Here is a 402-nt window from a genome sequence, read left to right on the forward strand (position 1 = left end):
TTATCCCCGGTAGCGTCGGTCTTGCCGGTGGTATCGACTGTCCTATGCGATGTGTCTCAGATCCTTGTTGGCGGCAATTGCGTCCCTGCAACTACGGCCGGTCAGCCTACGCAAGGGACTTCGACCGGCGGCGGACTCCTCGGGATTACGTCGATTTTATCCCCGGTAGCGTCGATCTTGCCAGTAGTTTCGACAGTCCTCTGCGACGCTTCTCAAATATTGGTTGGGGGGAATTGTGTAGCAGCGACAGCGACCTCGACAGGCGGCGGACTCCTCGGGATTACGTCGATTCTATCCCCGGTCGCCTCGATCCTGCCAGTAGTGTCGACAGTCCTCTGCGACGCTTCTCAAATATTGGTTGGGGGGAATTGTGTAGCAGCGACAGCGACCTCGACAGGCGGC

Source organism: Recurvomyces mirabilis (genome assembly GCF_035927965.1).
Source record: "Recurvomyces mirabilis strain CCFEE 5264 chromosome Unknown scaffold_14, whole genome shotgun sequence".
NCBI classification, from domain to species: Eukaryota; Fungi; Ascomycota; class Dothideomycetes; order Mycosphaerellales; family Teratosphaeriaceae; genus Recurvomyces; species Recurvomyces mirabilis.